The sequence below is a fragment of the Squalius cephalus genome (assembly GCF_949319135.1).
Source record: "Squalius cephalus genome assembly, chromosome: 7".
Classification (NCBI taxonomy): domain Eukaryota; kingdom Metazoa; phylum Chordata; class Actinopteri; order Cypriniformes; family Leuciscidae; genus Squalius; species Squalius cephalus.
This window is the reverse complement of record NC_137128.1, coordinates 2,962,507-2,987,764: the sequence shown is the minus strand read 5'-3', so window position 1 is coordinate 2,987,764 and position 25,258 is coordinate 2,962,507. Positions and strand designations below refer to the sequence as shown.

Here is a 25,258-nt window from a genome sequence, read left to right as displayed (position 1 = left end):
GTCAAGGTAAGTGTGCACCAAATGGAAAAAAACTTTTGGTTCTAACAGTATGGCATTTATTACATAAACAGAGTAATTTTATGTTGTCTATGTGATTAATGAAGTGTTTGATAGAGTCATCAAAGTTTGAGCGCACTGTACTTCTTCGTCTGAATCAAATCGATGAGAGACTCCAAAACATTGAAAGCCTTCTAAGGACTAACATGTGTTCTCAAACACCAGAAGGACAAGAGTTTCTTGAAAAACCCTGTAACACACCAAAGGAACTGGAAGATTTGTGCACCATGTTAAAGGATCCAGACTACAAAAAGAGAGCGGTTAGTATTTCATGATTGTTAAGAGTTTGCACTTGGAACACAGTGTCATATGCATTGTTGTAACTTCAGCTGTGTGTGTGGTTGGTGAGGTGGAGTGGTGTAGTGGGCTAAGCACAGGACAACAAACCAAACACCAAAGCAACCCTAGGTTTTCCATATTATTTTATATAATTATGCACAAAGTTTTTATCTTTCTTGGTTCAGATATTGCTGTGCAGCATAATATAGCATTACATTTATTTTCAGATCAATTGTCTGAGCCTCATGGGAGGTAACACACCTGGAGAGTCCGTCAGAAGAGTTTTGAGAAAACTGGGAACAAATTCTCTATGGGCCCAATACAGTTTAAAAGGCTGCAGAGGAAAGAAGAATTTCCAGGAACTGGAAATATGTAACGTGATCATCCGTGAGTTGTTTTTCAGTTGTTTCAAATTCCAAACATTTTATAGTAAGTCACTGAAGACAAACTCTATTTTCAGAGCAAGCTCGGCCAAATACTGTATATGAGGTATTGAGGAAATCAGCAGTGTATTGTACATACTGTATGCTTAAAGTCTTAATTAAGCTTAATGCTTAATTTATTGTAATTAACAGTAACATGTTTGGGCTTTGTGTATTTTCACTGTATTTTAAGATGCCTGTCGTCGAACACATACTAAGGTGTTGGAGAAAGTAATTGAGGACTTAATTTCAGAAACACTGAAGTTTGCACCACACAGAGATAAGGTAAGGCTTTTGTAGTTGTAAAAATTAATAAAATAATGCAAATTGAACAGAATATACTGTATACTAATACTATATTTTGTTTTTATAGATGCTACAATCTAAGGTGCCACTTCAGCACAGCTTTCTGCAACAGAAGACACACAGAACACACTTAATTAGGTGTTTTATTTATTTATTTATTTATTTATTTATTTTTACACAAAATGTATTTTGTTATGTTTTGAAATGTTTCAGTTTGTGGACATTATTTTCATTTAGATTTATGTTACAATACACTTATCCTTGGCAAAATGTAGACAAAAGAAAATAGGAATGAAAAGTATAAAATATATTAAAATATTCCAAAAGTTTGTGTGTCTTGCAGTTTTTGGTGTTGACAATATAATTAGTAATGTTTTACCTAATGTTATGTTTTTGATACTTATGTTTATGAAGAAGTACCCAGGGCAATGTTTGGAGAATATTTGCATATTGATAAATTGGAAAATTGTAACGTTTAAAAAAACATTCAGAAATAATGTTTTCAAAATGAGTGAATGGAATGTTCCTATAACGTTCACATACACCAAGAAAAACCTGGATGTTTTAACATTAAATGAACATTCATTAATGATGTTTTCATAACGTTTTCAAAATGCTACAATGGAATGTTCCTGTAACATTCGCAAACATACATTACAAAACTGGACGTTTTCAACGTTTAAAAAACATTCAGAAATAACATTTTAATAACATTTTCAAAATGAGTGAATGGAATGTTCCTTTAACGTTCACATTAACCAAGAAAAAACGTTCTTAATACATTAAAAAAACGACGTTTCCAATGTTTAAAAAACATTCAGAAATAACGTTTTAATAACATTTTCAAAATGAGTGAAGGCAATGTTCCTTTAACGTTCACATTAACCAAGAAAAAACGTTCTTAATACATTAAAAAAACTGGACGTTTCCAACATTTTAAAAACATTCAGAAATAACGTTTTAATAACATTTTCAAAATGAGTGAATGGAATGTTCCTTTAAGCTACACTGTGTGATTTTTACCCCCATCTAGCGGTGAAATTGTATATGACTACCCAGTGAATATAACTTTCTGTTCCTCTCAATTCCGAGGGCGTTTTAACTCCTACGGTGGCCGTATTATTCCAAGATTAACATGGCTTCCAGTTATCGACTTCGTCCATGACAATAATAAACAATACGTCTAAAATGAATAAAACTACAGGACAGATGTCAGGAGGTAAACGTCACCCTTGGAATCGGCTATCCCAGCATAATCAGATTAGGCTAACGTTACAATGTGTACAAAGTAAAAGCAATTAAAAATAACTAAAATTTACAGTGTCCTTTTTTTATATAGCTTAAAAAATTGCGCCTTTAAAACTATTCATTACCTGTGATCCGTCACAGCACAGATTTATGTTACAAGGTAAACAATACTTTTTCACCATTGACGCGAGGATGAAGTTATACTAGAGGTCGTTCTGGCGTTATGCACAACCATGCTATGGTTAGACAAGCAACTAAAACTTCGAATTTAACGTTACACAAATGAATTACAACAGGCTGAATTACCTGTCGAGAAGAAAGCAGGCAACCTCGGCGTCCGTTTTAAAATCTTTTCTCCTCATGAGCTCTTTCCATCTGGGAAAAGTTACTCCAATATTGACTATGGTCTTGCTGATTTGTCTTTCGCGTTGACGTTTTAATTCTCTCTTTCAAATGTGAGTACGCACACACACACCACACTATCTTTCAAATCTGCCGGCACTCGCGAGCTCGCGAGTAATCTCCCCCTCGCATTCGTCACGGTGTCACTGAGTGAAAAACGCAAAAGGCAAGCTTGAATTTACAGGCATGTCCCTCTTTGGCTAATGTAGTTTCAAGATGGAGGGGCAACATGGCGACCAGCATTCGAACCCCTCACCCGTATGTACTTTCAATGGCAGATTATAAACTTAAGAGAATACTTTATTACTTGAAAGAAGTAAATATACATTAATGAGCACATATATTTTTGAAAGAACTAAGTGTTTTTTGCTAAGAATCAACTAAAAAAGTTACACAGTGTAGCTTTAACATTCACATTAACCAAGAAAAAACGTTCTTAATGTAACATTATGGAACTTTTCTTTATCAGTGTTACCTAGTTCCCTTCAACAGGTATCTTAAAGGATTCAAAGGAAGACAAAGGCTGGTATACACAAAAAATAATATCTTGCTTTATTATCACAAATGGTATCATTAAAATATTGAAGGTTGGCAAATAATACTGTCCATAGGCACACAAATGGCCAACAGCAAAACCTCACTATCACACAGTGTATCAAATACCGCAATCTTAGTTAACACAACACCTGCAATATGGACACCCAGTACACGACAAGCTCAAACTGAATAATACATGAGAAACCACCTCAATTCTACGCTAGAGGTTAGCTTTGGATAAGTGTTGCGCAATGTTAGAATACGGTTTACCCGACCATTCATCAAAACCCACCCCTTCAAGAAAGCAAAGAAAACAACAAACAAAACAAACAAAATGTACAATACACCTTGGAGGTACAATACAATTCTCACATTTATAATAGGGGAAAGCGGCAATTGCACCCCGAAACACTCAGTTTCTTGCACTTAGGATCCCCGCTCCTAGTTGTATTAATTACTGGTGCTCCACTCGACTCCTCGGCATCCGGCTTAATCCCTAAAAGCGTTCCTGTTTACAACTACAACAGCAATTCGCCCGTATGCATGAAAAGCTCTCGTTGCTCCAGCTCGCCGCGTCCCTGCTTTTGATTGAGAACAAAGGCGATGCAGCGACCAGTTACTCGTCCCACTTTTAACAAGCTGCGCCTGACGCGAAAATAAACTTCTGCTATAAATCACTTTTCAGCTCGCACTTAACGCACGCTGACCGGGCCAACCACAAACAATTCATCCACCCTGCACACTGCTTTTATCTACTTCCTAGTGGAAAACTAAATACCGGAAGTTAGCCTGCAACCGACTCCCTCTGTAGGACTGGAGTAAGTGTAGATAGCCTACATAGGTGTCTACTTCCCAACTAAAACACTTAATCTGGTCACATCCACCCCAGCTTTGAGAACTCGCCGTCCCGGTGAGAATATCCCCCGTTCTACTTATACCCAAGGTCTAAATCTTACTAACAAGGGAGTAGGGGATGTGCGTCTACCCTCAATTGAGTTAGTTTGGCCCACATTGCTATGGACATTTCTAGGCAGATGGAATGGGTTACTATGCTGGCCTGCAGTAGCCCTTACTGAGCGCCTTACTACCGTATTGGGGTTTGGGGGGAAGCCTTGCTCAACCTCCATGGTGGGGGTGACATAGCCATCAAGGCACGTGTGGTCCTCTGTCCCATCAGGCACGGGTGTCATCAGCCCTGGGGGGCTAGGTGGGTTTAGGTGGTGAGATTCGGGCGGTGTACCACTGTTATTCTCCATGTTAGTCAATGGTTCCATCAGCACAATCCCATCCTCCGAATCACTATCCTCTGCCGACCGCAACCTACTTATTCCAGACTTCTCCGGCTCTTGACGATCCCATACTCTGTGAAGTGTTGTGGAGTGGTTCAGGTCTGCCCGTGCCTTAGTTGGAATCACTCGAAGCTCTGATCTATGAATGTTCTTTTCCGGTCCAGTCCCTTCCACTGGGCAGATTTTGTACACTCTCCCCTCCTGGTCCAAGGCCTCTTGTACTCGATACACTGTAGCATCCCAAAAGTCTTGAATCTTATGGCGGCCCAAAGGGTGGCTCCTCCTGTGGACTAATGTGCCAGGGGCAAGTGGCTGGTTCGCTGACGGGGTGACCTGCTGGTTTCGACGCTCTGCTGAGAGCATTAACCGATCCCGTGCATGTGTGTAAATTGCCCTAAGATTATGCTGGTGTTGTAGCATCCAATCGTGAGGATGCCCAGGTCCAGTTTCCTCCTCAGTACTGCCCAAAAGAAAATCCACTGGCAGTCGTACTTTCTGCCCAAACATCAGTTCAAAGGGTGAGTGGCCAGTTGATGCATGCTGAGTGGTGTTGTATGCAAACAGAACATGGGGAAGTGCTTGGGGCCATTTACGTTTCTGATCCGGGGGTAACGAGCGGAGTAGATCGTGTAACGTGCGATTAAATCTTTCGCACTGCCCGTTACCCTCCGGATGGTACGGTGTCGTTCTGCTCTTGGCAATATTGTACAACTGGCACAACTGTTTCATGAGGTCTCCCTCAAAACTTCTACCCTGATCACTGTGAAGCCGCTTGGGCACCCCATACCGATAAAACCAACCCTCCGTGAGTAGTTTAGCTACTGTGCTGGCCTTCTGGTCACGGGCTGAGTATGCCTGCGTGAACTTTGAGAATACGTCCGTCACAATCAAAACATGTTCACGCCCATCTGTTGATTTCTCTAAAGTGGTGAAATCGATGGCTACAACCTCCAGAGGTCTGGACGCGGTCAGGTTCCCTGGAAAAGTTCTCACTTGTGGGCGGACCGCTTTTGCTACAATGCAACGGCCGCACTCCTGACAATAGTTCTCGATCTCTTGAGACATACCAGGCCAAAAACATCTTTCTCTAATGAGGCGGGTTGTACGTTCTATACCTTGATGTCCATGGTCATCATGAAGCCCTCTCAAGACTTCCTGTTTTAGGCACTGCGGCAAGATAAGCTGAAACGTCTCCCTACTGTACCCTGGCAGCCGAACGCTGCGGTACAACACCCCATCCCGACACCGAATCCTTAGCCAATGCTTCAGCAGTTTCTGAGTCTCTGGGGGCAGCAGTATCCGTTCTGATTTTGTTGGAACTGCTCCTCGTTTCCAGAGCTGAATGAATGGCCCAATAGCAGGGTCCTCCATCTGTAGGGCTTGCAAGTCGGCCTTCTGTCGGATTGGTAAGGCACTGGTCTCTTGGCACAGGGTTTGGGTCTTCCGGTCACTAGCACTCGAAGGGACTAAGGGGACCTCTATGCCTGGGGCCACCGTGGAGATGGAAACAGGGGCTGGCAGCCTGGAAAGTGCATCCACATTTCTGTTCGCAGAGCCTGGGCGGTATCTGATTTCAAAATCGAACATAGCTAGCTCTGAAGCCCAGCGATGTTCTGTAGCCCCTAACTTAGCCGTCTGCAAATAACTTAATGGGTTATTGTCGGTGAAGACTACAAACTTTGCACCTAGAAGATACTCCCTAAACTTGCTGGTTATGGCCCATTTAAGGGCCAGAAGCTCTAGCTTACGGGAGCTATAGTTGGACATGTTTCTCTCGGTTGGTCGTAACCCTCTACTGGCAAAAGCAATGGGCTTCCTACATCCATCTTGCTCTTGGGCTAGGACAGCACCAAGCCCAGCATGACTTGCATCGACTTCCAAAACAAACGGTTTCGTGAAATCAGCATACGCTAAGACGGGGGCGCTAATCAGGCGGGTTTTTAGAGTCTGAAAACTCTGCTGGCACTCTGGGGTCCATCCGTTTCCCAGTACGTTAGCTCGGGACCTAGACCTATTAGTACCTGACTCTACCTGGGCAACCAGTCTATGCAATGGTGTGGCGATCTTTGCAAAGCCCTCAACAAAACGACGGTAATATGATGCAAACCCCAGAAAAGATCTTAGTTCCTTTGTGGTGGCCGGCTGTTTCCATTCTGCTACTGCTTTGACTTTGTCCGGATCAGTAGCTACCCCATCGGCAGAAACGACATGTCCCAGGTATTTTACCTCTCTTTGAAAGAAATGGCATTTAGATGGTTTTAACTTGAGGTGGTTACTGTGCAGACGGTTAAAGACGAGCTCCAAGCGCTTCAGGTGTTCATCAAAAGATGTTGAGAAGATGATTATGTCATCCAAGTAAAGTAGAAGTGATTGAAAGCTTTGATCTCCAAAAATTCTCTCCATCAACCTCTGGAAAGTACTCGGTGAGTTACAAAGGCCAAAAGGCATACGATTAAACTCAAAGAGTCCAAACGGTGTACAAAATGCTGTCTTGGCCTTATCTACTTCTGCGACTGGCACTTGGTTGTAACCACTAGCAAGGTCTAAAGTTGAGAACCATTTCGCTCCAGTCAGTGCATCCAAGGACTCGTCTATCCGGGGGAGTGGGTAAGCGTCCTTCCTCGTCTTTGCATTCAAGAGCCGATAGTCAACACAGAGTCTAAGGTCCCCCCCTTTCTTTTGCACGATAACTATAGGCGACGAGTATGGACTAGAACTAGGTTTCACAACTCCTGTCTCCAACAGCTGCTGTATGTGGGCTTTGACTTGGTCGTACTGGGAAGGAGGCAATCGACGGTATCTCTGCCTAATGGGGACATCATCATTGAGGTGGATCTGATGCTCTACCAAAGTGGTACACCCTATATCACCCTCCCCCTGACTGAAAACATCGCTATGTTTCTGCAATAGTACTTTTACTTGATATTCCTGATCTACAGATAGGGTTGGCCAAGACATGTTAGAAAAATCAATTGCGGGAGTAGTTTTAATCTCAGCTGACTGGACTACGGCCACCTGTTCCCCACTACACCCTTCCACAATGTTCACTGAACACCCTGAAGACAAAACCTGAACCATATGGAGTACACCCAAGCTGGTGTGCGGTTGCAGCCACACCTCTTGTGAACTCACATTAGTGACTGGTATTTCTACCAGCCCGTTCTTCACTGATAGTAACGCCTTAGAGATCAAAATACCCACTGGCAACTGGGTTTCTTCTATGGGCGGTTCCATTAGCACAGAGTGGAGGGAGAGGTTAGCAGCGCTGGGACAAACTATGGGAATAAGTTTTAAAGACCCGGCAGGAATGCGAACTGCAGAACTCTGAACTCTAGCCCTGCCTAAGCACCCTTTACTATGGAGTTTCTCAATGGACTGGCATGTGGTAAAAGCCTGTCGCCATACTCTGCTATCTTTATCCATCAGAGAGACCTGGGCTGAGGTTGACATTGTGTCAGCAAACAATTCTTTATAAAAACTCTGGATGATGTTCATACCTAATAGACCAGGGACCACACGCTTCTGTTGTTGAGTAAAAGGATCGGTTGGATCCCGCACTACTAAAATGCCCATGTTAGGGGAGGTTTTACCCAATACGGTCACATCTAATTCAAGATAACCTGAGTATGGGATTTCGTACCCATTCGCTGCTCGTAATTGGAGCCAACTGCACGGTTTAAGGGACTCCTCACGGGATTGAAAATTTTCCCAAAAGAATGTTTCTGTTATTGTGGAAACCATAGAGCCTGTGTCCAGTAAACATGTAATTGCCTTTCCTCCCATCCAGACCTGAACTACTGGACACTGACCTATGAGGTGGGGAATGGTATCCAAAGCCGAGTAACAAGAGCCTAATTGAGCCCCCCTTGGTGTTTGACTCCCCACACCAGAGGGCACTAGTTTTCCTGCGGCTGTGGAGGAGCGGGTAATTCCGCTAACTGATTATGAGCTACAGCCCTCTGCCCCACCCCCTGGGTTGCTACATTACTAGAGTTTGGATCGATACGACAGTATTTGGCAATGTGCCCTGCTCTGCTGCAGCGATTGCAAATCGGCCTGCCATCAGGATGAAACCGGTATGTTTTGGACTGGCCTCCTACACTCCTGGAGTTAGCTTGTGGACGAGATGAATTTAATTGTGACAAAATGGCATCTAGTTGGGCCTGCTGCCGCCGTAAGCATTCTTTTAGCTCTATCATTTCAGTGTTGGTTGCCGATATTGCATTAGAATCTACACCGCGACTACCCCCAACAGATACGTGAGTATCGAAGGAGCAAGCTCTGGGTCTAGTCCTCATTCCTTGCTTTCCCTCATCCACCCATTTAATAGCTATGCTACGGAGTGTAACAAAACTCATGTCAGGGTCTAGTGCAAGCCGTCTTTTTAGCTCCCTTCTCAACATGTCATCATTTACATTTTCAGCAAACTGGTCGCGTAGCACTAAGTCATGATTTAAAATTCCACCAGGTGTCTTTTTAATTACAGCGTCCATTAAAGACTTTAAGACATGAGAAAAATCACGTAGGGACTCCCCCTCTTTCTGGTGTCGCTGAAAAAAACACAACTGCGCCGCCACATAGGACTGAGAACAACTGAAATTTTCAGCAAGAATCTTAAAAATCTTTTCAGGTGTATCCCTATCTGAAGCTTCATGAAACTCCACCTCTGCTTTTGCCCCCCCATCCAGATAATCGTACAGAAACAACACTTGTTCAGCATTAGGCATAGGCCTAGCCTCGAGGCATCTACGGACCTCAGTGACCCATTGATCTAAAGTGATTAGGTCAACAGACATTTTACCAGTAAATTTAGAACATTTGCGCTCTCGTGGGACATAAACATAACGTGCATGAATCGAAGCAGACCCAGATGCATTACTAGATGTAGACTGTTCAGAATCAGTAGAGGCAGGTGTTATACGAGACTCACTGTTAGAAGTAGAAGCATCAGTATCCCTGTTTCTGTCCTGTCCCTGTGCTTTCAATTGTTCATTTTCAGCCTGAAGCTGTCGAATTTGGTCCATTAGCTCCCGTAGTTCCGTCATGCCTTGTGGAGAAGACATTGTCTCAGTTGATCTTCGATAAGCACTGGCTGCCGAGTCTCCAACCACGTTCTCCCTGAAGATGGTGAACTGCCGCTTCCCCCCTAACAAAACAACCTTGTACCTCCAAGTACCACAACGATACAATAATGACACAAAACAAAAAAACAAACAAACAAAAACAAAAAAATAAACAACTATGCAACCAGCCTTAGAATCCTGAGCCGACTACGCCAGATGTAACATTATGGAACTTTTCTTTATCAGTGTTACCTAGTTCCCTTCAACAGGTATCTTAAAGGATTCAAAGGAAGACAAAGGCTGGTATACACAAAAAATAATATCTTGCTTTATTATCACAAATGGTATCATTAAAATATTGAAGGTTGGCAAATAATACTGTCCATAGGCACACAAATGGCCAACAGCAAAACCTCACTATCACACAGTGTATCAAATACCGCAATCTTAGTTAACACAACACCTGCAATATGGACACCCAGTACACGACAAGCTCAAACTGAATAATACATGAGAAACCACCTCAATTCTACGCTAGAGGTTAGCTTTGGATAAGTGTTGCGCAATGTTAGAATACGGTTTACCCGACCATTCATCAAAACCCACCCCTTCAAGAAAGCAAAGAAAACAACAAACAAAACAAACAAAATGTACAATACACCTTGGAGGTACAATACAATTCTCACATTTATAATAGGGGAAAGCGGCAATTGCACCCCGAAACACTCAGTTTCTGCAATAAATCACAAATATACCATAAGCACACATAGCATAAAACCAACTGCAACAATTTCCTCCTAACTGTATTCTCCTTCCCTGGTTTACACAATAGTGTTTCACACAGTATAAGATCTCACTTACAACATACCACACAAAATAAATATATAAAATCTATTTCTACTCACAGCAATAGTGCAACACATTTAAGCAAGGAAGGGACAAACAATTGGCATAGTACATCCCACATTAATAGATTAAATCATTACCAAATTACATCAGTGAATCACTACCTTGCACTTAGGATCCCCGCTCCTAGTTGTATTAATTACTGGTGCTCCACTCGACTCCTCGGCATCCGGCTTAATCCCTAAAAGCTAAGAGTAAGGAAGACAGCTCTATTAAAGGACGATCTCGTTTACCGAGCTCTCTGAGTTGCACGCGACAATCAAGAAACAGCTGCTTACCGTTCCTGTTTACAACTACAACAGCAATTCGCCCGTATGCATGAAAAGCTCTCGTTGCTCCAGCTCGCCGCGTCCCTGCTTTTGATTGAGAACAAAGGCGATGCAGCGACCAGTTACTCGTCCCACTTTTAACAAGCTGCGCCTGACGCGAAAATAAACTTCTGCTATAAATCACTTTTCAGCTCGCACTTAACGCACGCTGACCGGGCCAACCACAAACAATTCATCCACCCTGCACACTGCTTTTATCTACTTCCTAGTGGAAAACTAAATACCGGAAGTTAGCCTGCAACTGACTCCCTCTGTAGGACTGGAGTAAGTGTAGATAGCCTACATAGGTGTCTACTTCCCAACTAAAACACTTAATCTGGTCACATTAATACATAAAAAAAACGACGTTTCCAACGTTTAAAAAACATTCAGAAATAACGTTTTAATAACATTTTCAAAATGAGTGAATGGAATGTTCCTTTAACATTCACATTAACCAAGAAAAAACGTTCTTAATACATTAAAAAAACGACGTTTCCAACATTTAAAAAACATTCAGAAATAAAGTTTTCCTAACCTAATGGGAATGTTAGCAAAACGTTCTGACAACTTATTTTTGTTAGCTGGGAGGGTGCCGTAGTAGCAATCATCTTCTCCTTGTAGTATATCTAATGCAGCAGCAAGAGGTTTTGACACTTTCGTTTTGTGTTACCTGCTGCGCTCCAAGACTTGAGAAAAGCTTAGCTTGTTTAGGCGGGGTCGGCTGATGAGTGACTCCTTCAAATGAACGGCGAGCAGGATCTTTCGCCACAAGTTTTGTATTGCCATGCTGGGCTGACAAATGCTTGGACAGGTTGCTCATTGAGTTGGCAGCAGTTGAAAGACACTTGTCGCCTGGGCATAGAGTGCATTTCACATGAATATTTTTGTCCTTTCGAGCAATAAATTGAAAGTAATGAGAATATCGCCACTGGCCGAAACCTCCTGTCTCCGTCTCCGTCTCCATCTCCCTCTCCTTCGCACCAGCAGCTACGTCACTCAAATCGATCTCTATGGCAACAGTGCCCAGGCAAGCACACACACACAGGCAGCACGCATGCACGCGCCACTTAAACAGACAGAACTTTACACACAGGCAAACACAGCTTGGGTAACGCAGGAAAGCGCGTTCCTATAGTCTAGTAAAGTAGTGTAGTTACCGATATTTTTAGTGTAATGCGTTACTTTACTTCGTTACCCAAAAAAGTAATATCGTTACTGTAATCCGTTACTTTGTAACTCGTTACCCCCAACACTGATTAGCATTAATTTTGTTCTCTTACGAGAGGTCTCTCGTACTGCGTAATATCTTACGCTACAGGGAAAACCTCTTTTCCGCAAGATATTGAAGCCAAAAAATTTTCCTTAATTTTGTAATAATGTTAAAACGCGTTGCGGCAGCACGCAGACATAGGCAAGACAGCTCGCGCGCCTATTGGCTGCCCTGCGGCAACTGCAGCAGCCTATCGAGAGGGACGTCAGATCCAATGAGGGCGCTTTGCGCCCACTGCGTCATGTCCCGCCAAAACGGGCATTGCTCGGGCCTATAAATATGGTTCGACAGGCTGGGAAATCTGATTTTTCATCTCTTCATGCGAAGCTCACACATCGCTGGATCCCGAGAGGAAGAAGCCGCGCAGTCTGAAAAAGCCTTCTGCGGGATGAGCCCTTGCATCTGAAGCCCCTGGTCCACAACTCGCCGCCTTCAGTCGCCGTTCCTGCTACGCTATCCGGCGTATTATATCCTTTTCTCTGCTAGTGTGTGTTCCCCGCTGCGACACACTCTTCTAAAAGAGTAATTTCCTACGAGGCGTTGTTTCAAATGCCTCGCACACTCCCGCTCTCTCTCTCCCTCTGTTCGAGCCACGCAAACTGCGCCTTTCACAGGGGATGTCAGAAGCGGACAGTCACGGGGCTAGCTTTCCCTCTCCCTCTGTTCGAGCCGCGCAAACTGTGCCGTTCACAAGGGATGTCAGAAGCGGACGGTCACGGGGCTAGTTTTCTTTACGTTACAAGAAAGCTACCCCGTCCTTGTGCCCCATTCACGCGTCACTCACCGGCGAAAGGAGAAAAGAGAGCCTGTTATATACACGCACGCCTGCAAACAAACGCCGAAACAAAACATGACGCTCTCTTATATGCTCGTGCTAACTGAAAGCTTATGTGTTTCCCCCTGTGGCTCAGTGGTGGAATCTTAGACTTTTGCGCCAGAGACCCATGTTCTAATCCTAGGTCTGGTGGCAGATAAAAATTATGCCGTCAAAGCTTTTCGCTCTGTCAGTCCCCTTAAAAAAGACGACTGCAGATGTGTATTTTGCAGCCAACGAGCGAGTTGTACAACCCGCTCGCCGGCGAAAGGAGAAAAGAGAGTGTTTTAGTCCCGCCGAGGCCGGACCAACCTCCATTTCTCACTCATTTCTCAGTCCCCTCTTAAGTTCAGGTGATTAGAAATATCAATATTGCAGTAAACGAGCCTGTTATAGTACATGCACGCCTGCAAACAAACGCCGTCACAAGACATGATGATGCTCTCTGGCTATTTGCCCATTACAACGCCTCTTCCCACTCTCTCTCTCTTTGCTTGAGCTGCGCAGACTGCGCCGTTCACAAGGGATGTCAGAGCGGACGGTCACGAGCAATGTTCAGCACCCCGCGTGCCTCACTCACCGGCGAAGGGAGGAGAGAGAGTGTTTTAGTCCCACTGAGGCCGGACCAACCTCTAATTCTCACACATTTCTCAGTCCCCTCTTAAGTTCAGGCGGCTGGAAATGTTAATATTGCAGTAAACGAGCCTGTTATAATACACGCACGCCTGCAAACAAACGCCGACACAAAACATGATGACGCTCTCTTATATGCTCGCGCTAACTGAAAGCTTATGTGTTTTCCCCCTGTGGCTCAGTGGTGGAATCCTAGGCCTTCGCGCCAGAGACCCATGTTTGAATCCCGGGTCTGGCGGCGGATAAAAATTATGCCGTTCGCGGCAAGCTTTCTTACATACAGAAAGCGAACCCGCCTCTCGCACATAATGGTGCTCGAGTATTTATTAGCGTCTAAACATATGAGCCTTCAAAAGTTTTCGCTCTGTCAGTCCCCCTAAAAAGGCGACTGCAGATGTGTATTTTGCAGCCAACGAGCGCGTTGTACAACCCGCTCGCCTGCGCCCAAACACCGTTTTTATGGCAACTCAGAGAAATCTCATACAATTTTTAGTACAATTTTAGTACAATTCTGGTCATCCGGCTCACGCCGATGGTGTCTACGATGGTGATCAAGTCCCGCTGCGGTCAGACTTCCACCAAAACTTCCCGCTTGTTCAGTTCCAGAAAATGCGACTGCTCCAGTGTATTTAGCAGAAAACAAGCCGGTTACACAGCCTGTTTGCCTGCACACAAACGCCGTTTTTACGGCTACCCAGATAAATCTCATAAATGTATTTTCTGGTATTCCGGCCACGGCCGATGGTGTTATGAGTGTAGTAAAAATGCCCACAGCCCAGTGCTCATTCCTACACACAGGCACAGCCCGTCACATTCCAGGGCTCGCATACATAAAAATCGACTCATGTCGATTGTGCATTGAATGTAGAGAATGTGCCCACGACCCAGTGCCCACAAACACTACACACTGCATGTCTCACGGTTTCTGTAAAAATTAAACCAACGCACATACAGTCAGCTCAAGCAGACGGTGTTTTCAGTGTAGTAAATGTGCCCGCTGTCCCGCACCCACATTCACTCACAGACATGACAAGTCCCACGGGGCCCGCCCCACTCGCTCTCTCTCAGCAAGCCGCCGTAGGAGAGTCGAGCGCGGGCAGGCTGCCCGCTGTCATCAGCGCGCCCCCCGCCTCGAACGCTGCAAGCACGGCGTCTATGTTACAGCACACCAAAGCTCTCCGGTTGCCACCATGTCGCGACCAGAGCCCAGATCTCATTCAACCCCTAGCTATTCATGCCAGTGCATGGGCAGAGCTCCCCGGGGTATCAGAATGGGTGCTGAACATTATAAAGAGAGGCTATTCGCTACAGTTCGCTCGACGCCCTCACCGTTACACGAGAATCGAAACTACGGTGAAAGAGGAAGTAGCACATCTACTTCGAGCCGAAATTACGAAACTATTGAGCAAAGGGGCCATAGAGCCTTTATCTCAAGCTCAGAGCGAAGGGGGCCTGTACAGCAGATATTTTCTGGTACCGAAAAGAGACGGGGGTCTCAGACCCATTCTAGATCTAAGACAGCTGAACAAAGCGCTTTTGAAACGCCGGGTCAGAATGCTCACCACCTGGAAAATCCTCTCGCAATTTCGCCAAGGGGACTGGTTTATGTCAATAGATCTGAAGGACGCATATTTCCAAATACAAATAGCGTCACGTCACAGGCGATTTTTGAGATTCGCCTTCGAGGGCCAGGCATATCAATACACAGTCCTTCCGTTTGGCCTGTCCCTAGCACCCCATACATTCACGATGTGCATGGACGCGGCGCTCGCACCCCTGAAACTTCGGGGCATGCAAGTTTTGAATTACTTGGACGATTGGCTGATTATAATCTAATTACAATCTCACTCAGAGCTCATAGAACACAGGACCATATTACTCTAGCATCTCGAGAATCTAGGTCTCAAAGTCAATTGGGTGAAGAGTTCACTGTCTCCACGCCAGAGAATATCTTTTCTGGGCACAGAACTGGACTCGCTGTCTATGACAGCTCAGCTATCGCCACAGTGCAGACTGGATATTCAGCGCATGACGGAAACCTTCCGCTGCGGCGCTATAGTCTCGCTCAGACAGTTTCAGAAAATGCTGGGTCTCATGGCCTCAGCGTCATCTGTACTCCAGTTGGGCCTGCTTCGCATGCTCCCACTGCAGTTCTGGCTAAAGGCGCGAGTACCGCGCCGAGCATGGGCTTCCGGTCTGTTCCGCCTCAAGGTCGATCAGAAATGCGTCTCAGCTCTGAAACCTTGGAGGGTGACCGATTGGTACCGGTCAGGTGTAAGCCTGGGGACTTCCTCCAGTGTGAAGGTGGTGTCTACGGACACCTCCACCTCGGGTTGGGGAGCGCTGCTCGAGGGCAGACCGTTCTTCAGCCAGTGGTCAGAACGGGAGAAGCTTCTACACATAAACTGCTTGGAAATGATGGCAGTCGACAACGCGCTGAGGCGTTTTTTGTCCCCAGATAAAAGGACACCACGTTCTGGTCCGTTCGGACAACACGCCGGTGGTAGCCTATATAAATCGCCAGGGAGGTATCAGGTCACGGAACCTCCACAGGTTGGCGGAGCGCCTCCTGCTCTGGGCTCAGCACAATCTGCGCTCGCTGAGAGCAGCGCACGTGCCAGGCCACCTTAACGTGGGACCAGACAGACTTTCCAGGAACAATGTTCTGGCAGCAGAATGGTCTCTACACCCACAGACAGTCCAACTGCTGTGGAAGACATTCGGCAGAGCAAAGGTAGACCTGTTCGCGTCTCAGGAAAACGCTCACTGTCCAAAGTTTTTCTCCAAGAGCAGGGATGCGCTGGCCCACGTCTGGCCCCGCTGCCCGCTCTATGCTTTTCCCCCCGTCTCGCTCCTACCTCAGGTATTAGAGCGAATCAGGGAAAACGGATGCTCAGTGCTACTTGTGGCTCCGTTCTGGACGAACCAAGCCTTGTTTCAGGTTCTGATGCAGCTGACGAGCACTGCCCCATGGCCAATACCAGTGAGGAAGGACCTCCTCTCTCAGGCCAAGGGCTCGATCTGGCATCCTGGCCCAGAGCTTTGGTCCCTACATGCGTGGGCCATCAACGGGTACCCGTTAACCTCCCGGTAGGAGTGTTAAACACGATCACACAGGCTAGAGCCCCGTCTACTAGACGGCTCTACTCCTCGAAATGGTCTGTGTTCACTAGCTGGTGCACAGCTCGTGGCTTTTCACCCTCAGACTGTGGGGTGATGGAGGTTCTCTCCTTCCTGCAAGAGCTACTGGATAAGGGCAGAACCCCATCCACGCTCAAGGTCTATGTGGCGGCCATAGCAGCGTTCACTAAACCAACGCTTGGCTAGTCACTCGGAAGGAACAATCTGGTCATTCGCTTCCTTAGAGGAGCTAAGTGGCTGAATCCTCCCAGACCTCCCTCCCTTGGAAGCCATGAAAGGTGCCCCATTCGAGCCAATCAGATCGATAGATTTAAAAAAAAAAAATGTTAAACCTTTATTTAGCTTGGAAAGTCACATTGAGGTTAAAACCTCTTTTACAAGTGAGACCTAGTCAAGGCAGGGTCAGATAGCAGGATTAAACAAATAACAAACCACAGACAAAACCAACATCATCAATAAATACAACAAAGAATACAGCAGCATAAACATTTAGGTATTACCTAATACCCTATATAATACTGTTCACAGAAACGACATTCATATTGATAATGAATTTAAGTGGAAGTGGAATTATCAAAACATCTGCACTTAGCAATGACCAATTCTTTTATTCTATGTTTAAAATCATTTAAAGAGATGAGGGATTGTAGTTTAAGTTTAGTCTGCACGTCATTCCAGGACCAGGGACCATAATAGAACAGGCTTAGCTTTCCAGCCTCTGTTCTAATAGCCGGCACTTTAAACTGTAACCAGTTATGTGACCTGAGATTGTAGGAACTTTGAAATGATAAAAATTTCCTATATAAATATTTTGGAAGTTTTCCTAAAATAACTTTATAAATTAAAATATACCAATGTTCAAGCCTGCGCAAATGCAGAGACCATCCTACCAAACTGTAAAGTAAACAACGATGTGTCCTAAAACTAGAATTTGTGATATATCTGAGAGCAGAGTGATAAAGGGGGTCAAGTTTGGACAAGGTGGACAGAGAGGCAAATCTGTAAATAGTATCCCCATAATCAATCTGTGACAGAAAAAGGCTAACAACTAAATGTTTTCTTGAAGCCAAGGAAAAACAGGACTTAGGTCTATACAGAAAACCCAATGTGAATTTTAATTTCTTTGCAAGAAAATCAACATGATATTTAAAATTTAGGTTTTTATCCATCCAAAATCCCAGATATTTGTAATTATCTACAGACTGGATACAAATTCCATCTAGTGACTTGATGGAGAAGGATGGTAGCTTTGTTCGCCCAGTTTGAAAAACCATAACTTTAGTTTTATGTGGGTTTAACAACAGCTTAAAATCTAGTAGGGCATGTTGCAGGATATTGAAATCTGCCTGTAGATTTGAAAAAGCTAATTTAGCTGTGGGGGCACAGGAATACAGAATTGTATCATCTGCATAGAGGTGATATTTACAAAAATTTAAATTATCACAAGCATTATTAATAAAAACTAGGAAAAGCAAGGGACCCAAAACAGAACCCTGTCGAACACCCTTAGTTACAAGGACTGGGTTTGACAGATCATTGCCATATTTGACCATTTGTGAACAATTGGTCAAATAGCTATGGAACCATTTGACCGTGTTACATCCAATGCCAGCTCTCAGCAGGGTATTAACCAATAATGGATGGTCCACAGTATCAAACGCCTTTGTGAGGTCTATGAACAGAGAAACACAGCTAAGTTTACTGTCCATAGCCTCTTTGATGTCATCCATTGTAGCAGCCCCTCGGCATCGACAAACGAGACAGAGAGTTTTGACGGGTGCTTAATCTTCTTTATTCCGCTCGCTTTGAGCGCCATTAACCGTGACTTTGATAAACGTTGTGTTGTAGCACCGTGAAACTACATAAAGAAACAATATACTCATAAATAAAAAACGTATGTACAAATGACAGATTACTTAAACAAATACACATTTACAGATACCCAAAAGGCAAATAAATTATTACATACATGAGAAATTAACCAAAAGAGCTCGACAAATAACACGTGCCATACGAAATTATATATTACTTTAAAATACAACATGCAAACACACAATAAAGACACATACCTCGCTCCGCTTGCCAAAGGGTACTAAAAGAACCAAAACGTAAAGTGCATCCACCATTTTACAATATATATTTCAAACTTTTGTAAACACCACGTGAGAACCACAATGTGCTCCTCGTCCGCACCTCTTTCTTCTCCCTGAGTTACAGCTTACGTTACGTAGAGAGCGTGCGTGCGCGCACACACCACGTTTAAAAGGGACACACACACATACATATTTTTGCGGTCATTTACACTCCCACCAATTATGAAATGATGAAAGAACAGGACAAACTGTGAATGAATCAGAACATGATTTCTGAACATCAATATGACCGCCTTCAAACAGTTTATATGCATGCGAAGTCTAAAATGTTAGGTTTTATAGAACTTAATTACATGGTCTGATGCAATGGAATCACAAAGCAGTCGTTGATTACTCATTTTCAATAAGTACCACCAATTTTTGGATGGGCCTTTCAATGACTGTGGGCTTGGAGCGTTGATTTTGTTTTCGCTCCCCTAACTGCAACTTGACTCGCCTTACAAGACCATCACTTCCTTCACTGGTTCCCACCACTCGGCCTAATTGCCACTGACCTCTGGGAAGCATATCATCTTTGATGATTACAACATCATTCACTTGAAGGTTACGGCGAGGAATATGCCATTTCTGACGTGCTGCAATGTTGAGAAGGTATTCCTTCTTCCAACGACTCCAAAATTGTTCGATTAGGTATTGAACTCTGCGCCATCTTTTAGTGGCATACACATCTTGTTTTACAAACTCTCCTGGAGGTGGAAGAGCAACATCAGACTTCATCATTATCAGATGGTTTGGGGTCAATAGTTCGAGTGAATTTGGATCATTAATCCCATCTACCGTTAGAGGGCGGCTGTTTACAATGGCCATTTGTTCATAGAACAGCGTTCTGAGTGATGCGTCATCAAGCCTGCCTGGGCATAAAGCAAGTGTGGCATTGAGTACATTTCGCACAGTTCGTATCTGGCGCTCCCAGACACCTCCAGCATGGCTTGCAGAAGGAGCATTAAAGACAAACTCGCATTGCCTTTCTGTAAGAAAGATCTCTAAGGCGTTGGTGTCAATCTCTTTCAGTGATTTTGCGAATTCATTTTTAGCTCCAACAAAGTTAGTGCCGTGGTCACACTGAAGTTTGCGAACTGCTCCTCTGAGGCTGATAAAGCACCTTAGGGCATTGATAAAGGAGTCTGTAGATAGGTCCTCAATCATTTCAATATGGACTGCACGAGATGATAGACAAGTGAATAATAGGCCATATCTCTTAAGCTCCTTACGAGCTCTCTTCACAATAAATGGCCCGAAACAGTCCATACCACAGTACGTGAATGGAGCGGAAACCTCAACACGTTCTCTGGGAAGTTCTGCCATACGCTGTTCTTCAGCTGGTCGCCTGAGTTTCCGACATTGCACACACTTGTATATGAACTTGGCGACGGACTTACTGCCTCCAATGATCCAGAATCCATTCATTCTTAACTCCATTTGAGTTTGGCTTCTTCCCTGGTGACGAACTTTGGTGTGGTAATATGACAGAATTAGTTTAGTGATGTGGTTACCTTTTGGAAGTATTACAGGATGTTTTAGATCTGGACTGAGAGATGAGTGTTTTAGCCTCCCACCAACACGGAGGATGCCATTGTCCAAAATAGGATCCAGAGGGTACAGTGCGCTTGAATTTGGTAGAGCTTCTCCTCTTTCAATTATTTGCATTTCTTTTGAGAATGCTTGCTGCTGTACAAGCTTGATGACCACCTTAGCAGCTCTCTCACGTTCTTCAACTGTCACATGATCACCGTTGTACATCCTGTTTATTCTTGCAACCACCCTTAGAAGCATAGACCAAGAAGAGAATCGACTTAAGCGACTGAGGATGTCTGCTCCGTCTCTGACTGAGGTCACAAAGGTTTGGACTAATTTAACTTCAGGATCACCGACAAGCAGGTTCACAGGTGTGTATGGTGTTGCATTTACTTCCTGTTCCCACAGGAATTTGGGTCCTGATAACCACATTGATGTAGAGATGGCAGACGCATTAAGCCCTCTAGATGCATAATCAGCAGGGTTATCTGTTGTATTTACGTAACACCAATGACTAGGATCTGTGACATCTCGAATCAGCTGCACTCGATTTGCGACAAAAACATGAAACCTACGGGCTTCGTTGTTAATGTATGCTAAAACGACCTGCGAGTCTGTCCAGAAGAACTCTTGGTCAATCTTCATTTCCAGCTCATTTTTCAGCATGACACTCATTCTGGCAGATATGACAGCGGCTGAGAGTTCTAACCTGGGAATGCTTATGACCTTTGTAGGTGAGACCCTGGCTTTAGCCATCACCAGACTGCAGTGGACTTCACTCTTGTCATTTTTGAAGCGGAGGTAGGAACAAGCACCATATCCTACATTACTCGCATCGGAGAAGTGGTGTAACTCTGTTCTGACTATGTCACTGAAGGTATGTGGGTGATAACATCTTGGTATCAATACTTCCTTGAGTTTCAGAAGATAATTTTTCCAACCCACCCATTGAGAACGCAAGTCATCAGGAAGTTCGTTGTCCCATTCAGTACCTCTACGACACAGTTCTTGTAGGATACACTTTCCCTGTAGAATAAATGGGGCGACAAACCCAAGAGGGTCATATAGAGGGGCTATAACAGACAGAATACCACGGCGAGTCAATGGTTGATCCTTAAGGTCAATGCTGAAACTGAATGTGTCATCCTTTGTTGACCATTGAATGCCGAGTACGCGTCCAGCTGGTGCTGCTTCAAGATTAAAGTCAAGAGGCTTTGATGTAGTTGCCTTTTCTGACGGGTTTAAACAACTCAGAACGTCTTCCTTATTTGAGTTAAATTTGTGAAGCCGTAAACCTCCATGTTTACACACTCTTTGAGCTTGCATTATTAGTTCTTTGGCTTCACTGGTTGAGGGAACACTGATTAACCCATCATCCACATACAAGTTATTCTCAATGAATGCTGAGGCTGAAGGATAGTTAACCTTGTGCTGCTGTGCCAGGTACTTTAGGCCAAAATTGGCACACCCAGGTGAAGACGTGGCACCAAAGAGGTGGACTGCCATGCGATATTCTTGAGGCTCTTTCTCCAAGTCTCCACCCTCCCACCATAAGAATCTCAGGTAATTGCGTTCATCAGGTGGGACGAGAAACTGGTGAAACATCTTCTCTATGTCACAGGTAACTGCTACTGGCTCCTTTCTAAAACGGCACAGCACTCCCACCAAGGAATTGGTTAGATCAGGCCCAGTCAGAAGTGTGTCATTTAGAGATATACCACGAAACTTTGCTGAACAATCGAATACCACCATCAGCTTGTTTGGTTTCTGAGGGTGGTACACCCCATGGTGTGGGATGTACCACACTGTCTCTCCACTTAATATAGCTGGAGCTTGTTCTGCATCACCCTTGATAATCATCTCTTCCATGAAAGCCTTGTAGTGATCATAATACTGTTTATTGGACTTGAGCCGTTTCTTTAGGTGTTGTAGTCGAGCAGTTACTAGCCCTTTGTTGTTGGGTAGTGAGGGTCGGCTGCTGCACTTAAATGGGAGAGGAAGCTCGTAATGTCCATTATCCTTCTGATGAATATTGGCACTGAGGTGCTGTATGAAACGAACATCCTCTTGTGACACACATTTATCCTCATAAGCTTTCTCATTGAAATCTGACTCAAAAATTTTCAGGATATCATTGGGCGATGGGACAGGTATTTCCTTTACTGCAACACGGTGGACAAAACTCTGATTTCCTTGTCGGTCAAGGTGTGGATTAGACAGGCCTATAATACTCCACCCAAGCACAGTTCTTTGCGCGAAAGGCTCATTTTCACCACCTACAATGGCTTCCAAGGGAGCTAGAGCAGATGGGCAGTCAAATCCAATTAAAAGTCCGACTTCACAGTTCAAAAGTGGTGATAGCTGACTTGCTAAGTGTCTGAGGTGACTCCACTGAAGCGCTGTGTGCTTGGTGGGAATATACGACTTGTCCACTGGAATGAAGTCTCTTGTGTATGCTTGCTGTAGTGGTATAGAACTTGCAGATTGTAGTCCTCTTACTTTAAGTCCTCTTACTGGCAGTGATCGTGTCAGCAGCTGTCATGGTGCTGAGCCTCAATTGCACAGGTTGTGAGACAACATTCAAACTTTCAAGAAGATCTTCCAAGATGAAACTTGAGTCGCTCTGGGTGTCAAGTAGAGCATAAGTTAGTACTTCTCTTTGGGGTTCGTACACTGTAGAGATGAAAACTGGCACAATGCTGGAAGTAGCAGGAGAACATTGAGTGAGTGCGTGGGTCATGACTTTATGAACTTCCTCATTTGCTTGAACATTCGTAGATGCCCCTTTAGGGTCCTTTGAAGGAGCTTTATCCCTTTCTTCATGTAAGCAGGTAGGATGACTTCGACTACACGTACCACATGTATGTCTTCTTCTACAGTCTTTACTCATGTGTCCCTTTCTGAGACATCCGAAACAGAGGTGGGTTTCATGAATGAAGGCTTTCTTTTCTTCAATAGTCTTTCCAGCAAATGTAGAGCATTGAGCAATGTGATGTTTTTCATCCTTGCAGAAAAGGCACGATGTCTTTGGCTTAGAGATGTACGTCTCTGGTCTTTTTGAGCTTAAGTCGTTCACCTGAACCTTTGTACTGAGAGCCTTAGCACGTTTGGGGAACCTTTCATCTGTGTTCCTTTGATTCACAAATAGCGCAGAGGTTATAGGGTTACAAGCTATTTTTGCTTCCTTTTGCAGAAATTCTGTGAAGCATTTGAAACTTGGATAGTCACCTGATGTGTCTAGCTCTTCCACCACGATTCGGTTCCACTTTCTCACAATCCATTCGGGGAGTTTCTTTAACAGCTTGTGGTTTTCTTCAGAATCATTTAGGATGGCTAATCCTTTTACGTGAGGAATTGCCTCGACACAACCTTGTAGGAAATCTGTGAAATCTCGTAATGCCAGTGGGTCATTTGCTCCAATTTTGGGCCATCTCATCAGCTTGTCTCGAAACGCTCTTTGGATGACGAACGAGTTCCCGTACCTTTCCTGTAACACTTTCCAGGCACCTTGATACGCATCCTCAGAATTTCTGTAGAAATATCCCTCCACCGCTTTGTGAGCTTCCCCAGCAAGGTAATTCTTCAGATAGAACATTTTTTCACCAGAAGGAAGAGGTTTTCGATCAATTAGGGCCATGAATGACATCTTCCAATCTATGAATTTTAAAGGGTCACCAACAAAGACAGTGGGTTCTGGAACTGGCAGCCGATGTGTGCTTAGTTTGCTATTGCTTGAGCTAGATTTGCAGTTTCCTGAGGTGTTGTAACTTTATATCCTTCACATGATGCTTGCTGAGGTAGGAACAACTGTGCTTCCGGGTTCAGTTGAGATGTAAGCTCTGTCCTTTGGCAGCCAGTGTGAATGCTAGGGCCTTCGTCATCTTCACAGCAATGAAGGTTGCCTTCCAAATCGTTATACACTTTGACACGAGCTGCTGCTACTTTAACTTCTTTGTCAACTTGTAGCTGTTGTAGCCGCTTCTTTTCCTCAACTAGCCTTAACTGCATTTCAGCCTCCTTCTGCTTTATCTCCGCTAACATTCTCGATTCACAAAGCTTCCAGTCATGCTCCATCTTATCAAGCTTAGCTTGTTGATTGTGAATTTCTTGTAAAGCTTTAGCTTGTTCTAGTTTCGCTGCAAATTCTGCCTGTGCATCAGCACGCTTACTTGAGACTTTAGAAGTCTTCGATTGGTTATCGGATCCCAGTGATGACTCTGAAACGACTGTGTTTGTTACTGTACATCCAAAGACGGATCCATATTCATCCTTATTCAGCACCTGCCTTACTCTTTCCTTCACAAGTTCTTCGTTGTAACTTTCATTAAATGTTTCCAGTCGTTTACTGACAAGATCAGTGATCTCTGCAGTTAGTGCAGCGCAGGCATCCATACGTTTAACAATGTCTGGAGTAGTAGTGTGGTTACGCAGAATCGGTTCATAACGCTGATAGACTGAATCATGTCTGCCTTGAATGTCCTGCTGTATTTGCTCCAGGTCTTCACGTGTACAGAATGTTTTCAAATTTGATCTAGCCTCTCTTGCAGCCTGCTTCCAGGACTCATATGTCTTATGGAAGGACCTTTCCTGTTTCTTTGCTTCGAGCTCATGCATCTCGCGACCTTTCTCTGTTAAGCTTCTTTCACGTGAGCTTGCTCTGATCTGTTGCACTGGTGGGTTACTTATTTCTTCAGCTGGAAGTGGCATCTCCTCGACTGATTCAACTTCCTTTTCAGGTGGGTTTTCCATGGCCTCTTTAAAGTTGTTTGCTTCTTTAAACTGGGCAACTTAAGCTATAAGTGATACCATTTCCATCAGACCTCTAAAATGTAAGCACTCAAAATATTAGCAACGAGAATCAACACAAATGCATAACTGTAAACACTTTTAACATTTAAATATTTCCCTTGTA

General features: G+C 44.2%; 1 long non-coding RNA gene across 1 annotated transcript; it reads left to right on the top strand.

The window, feature by feature from the left end:
* The first annotated feature begins 231 nt into the window (after positions 1–231).
* Positions 232–1,190, top strand: LOC307162159. Its single transcript, XR_013821869.1, has 4 exons — positions 232–317; positions 564–723; positions 952–1,043; positions 1,132–1,190. It is a non-coding gene; the product is annotated as an uncharacterized lncRNA (long non-coding RNA).
* The last annotated feature ends 24,068 nt before the right edge of the window (positions 1,191–25,258 follow it).